Raw genomic sequence first — 2,500 nt, forward strand, 5'->3', positions numbered from 1 at the left:
AGAAAATATGACCAATAAGAAAGTAGAAGTTAGTGCAGTGCCCCCTCAATGCCTAATCTGAATGCGAGAGCTGTGCGACAAGTGTATTTGATCACCTACAGCCAGGCTGATTCAGAGAGGTTTCCCACAAGAGAATCTTTCGCGCAAGCTATTGTACGCTCTTTTAACAGCACAAACACTAATATTGTTGAACACTGGGTTTGTTGCAAGGAAGCTCACCATACCACAGGTTTCCACTACCACATGGCTATTAAACTTCAACGCTGCAAACGGTGGCTATCTTCAAAGAAGTATCTTCAAGCAGAGTACGGCATTTCAGTTCATTTTTCAAACTTACATTACAATTATTACAGCGCGTGGAAATACACCACTAAGAAAGATAGCAGTTTCTTGGAAAGTGACAATCATCCGGATTTATCAGATTTAAAAGCGCCTAAAACAGATACTGCATCAAGTTCTAGGAAGAAAAGTTCTAGCGAGAGCGATAATGATTCAAACAGTGATGCAGAAAGTGCTTCTGAAGACTGCCAGATCGCCTCCGACGACAGCAGGGCTTTCAAATGCAAAAAACGGAAAAAGCGCATGTCTTCATTTGATTTATCCGAAATAATCATTAGAAAGGGCATAAAAACTAGAACTGAACTGTTGGCTTATGCCAATCAACAGAAATCTCAAGGAAAATATGAGATTGCAGAATTTATTGTTAACCGGGGTCCCCGTGTTGTAGCTGAGGTCTTAACAACTGCCTGGGAAATGAATACAGCGCAAGAAAAACTAGATCGTGCTAAAAAATCTCGTCTTGAAATTCTGGAAGAAGCATCACAAGGAGAATGTGCAGCAGGCTGTAATGGACAGTGGCTGACTTGTGCTACGGAGGTACTCGAGCAAAATGGTATTTGGAAAGAAAGTTTTACTACAGCCATAAAGGATCTACTTCAGAACGGCCGTAGCAAATTTCGAAATGTAATGATTTGTGGCCCAGGAGATTCAGGGAAGACTTTTCTGCTGAACCCTCTTACATGTGTCACAAAACATTTTGCAATCCGGCTTGCACCTCATTTGCTTGGGTGGGAGCGGAAGAAGCTGAACGCATTTCCTTAAATGATTTTCGCTGGTCGCAATAAATTATTCAGTTGCATGATTTCCTTCTTATGCTTGAAGGCCAGATGGTCCATCTGCCTGCACCTAAAACGCATTACGCTAAAGACATTGTCTTTGGCAAAGACACTCCTATTTTCTGTACAGGAAAACAACCCTTTGTATATATTAAAAATGGTGTTATAGATCAGCGAGAGACAGACATGATGTCTGTACGCTGGAAAATCTTTCATTTTAATGTACCAATTGAACAGAACGCTCAAAAGGAACTACCCAAGTGTGTTAAATCCTTTGCGACATTTGTTTTGCAGTGATTACACTATGAGATTTTCAGCTGTAACGCCATCATCGCAGATGACATCACTCAGGACCACAATAAATGTATTGCGTTACATAAAAAGTCAAATGTTTACATTTGCGGAAAATCACTTCTGCTGCTGAAAATATTTTGTTCACTTTAATAATTGGTATGGCGTCCTCTGCTAGCGATAATGAGATCCAAGCGCTTATACATTAATGCAATGGTATTGTCAATAATATCTTTTCGCGTTCTGTGCAATGTTCTTTTCACTCGGCATGCAAACTCCTGAAATGTTTCAGAGCTTATACGATTGGTTAACGCTTGTTTCTTTAGATCGCGCTTTACTATATTGAAAATATTCTCAATGGGATTCAAATCCGGACTACGCTTAGGAATAGCAAATAGTCTCCCGCCAACTTCTCTAACAGCTTTTCGTGCCTTTGAACAGTTCAGAATCGGACAATTGTCATGTACAAATAGTCTAGATGGCTCTTTACCGCTTTTCCGGAACATTTCCCGGTACTTTCTGCGTACAAACTGCGCAATATAGTCACCATCGAGTTTGTCATACTGTTCACAATAAATGACACCTTTCCCATAGGAAACAGCAACTAGCATTTTTACAACTTTCCCCCCCAATCCGACGTGGGATCCCTTCGCTGTCAACACGAGCCCCTCGTTTCGTTTTCGCCATACTTTGCCTTGCGGTGCTCGGGCGTCGTTCAACGGATTGCGCTTGTGATAAAAACTCACGCCATCGAGAAAGAAACAAATTTCCCTTTGGAAAAAGTCCGCTGGATACGTTTTTTTCACTCTACGCGCAAATTGAACTCGCTCTTGCTGATCACGCGAAGTTAAAATACGTTTCTTACGTGCTTCTTGCAGGTTGTATCCCATGCGTTTTAAAGTTCTGTTAACCGTCCAAAGGGAAACGTGCTGCAGACCTGATTCTGCTCGAAGACCGTGGCAAGAGAAATTGCCTTCTTCCTTGCGCAGTTTATGAACATTTCTGCTGGCGCCCAGTTATTAATCGTGGCCTCCCACGAGACTTGCCATTCTTTTAGAATTTCTTCCGTTTAAACAACGGTAAACAGACGCCCT

The sequence above is a fragment of the Montipora capricornis genome, chromosome 14 (assembly GCF_036669925.1).
Source record: "Montipora capricornis isolate CH-2021 chromosome 14, ASM3666992v2, whole genome shotgun sequence".
Taxonomy (NCBI): Eukaryota; Metazoa; Cnidaria; class Anthozoa; order Scleractinia; family Acroporidae; genus Montipora; species Montipora capricornis.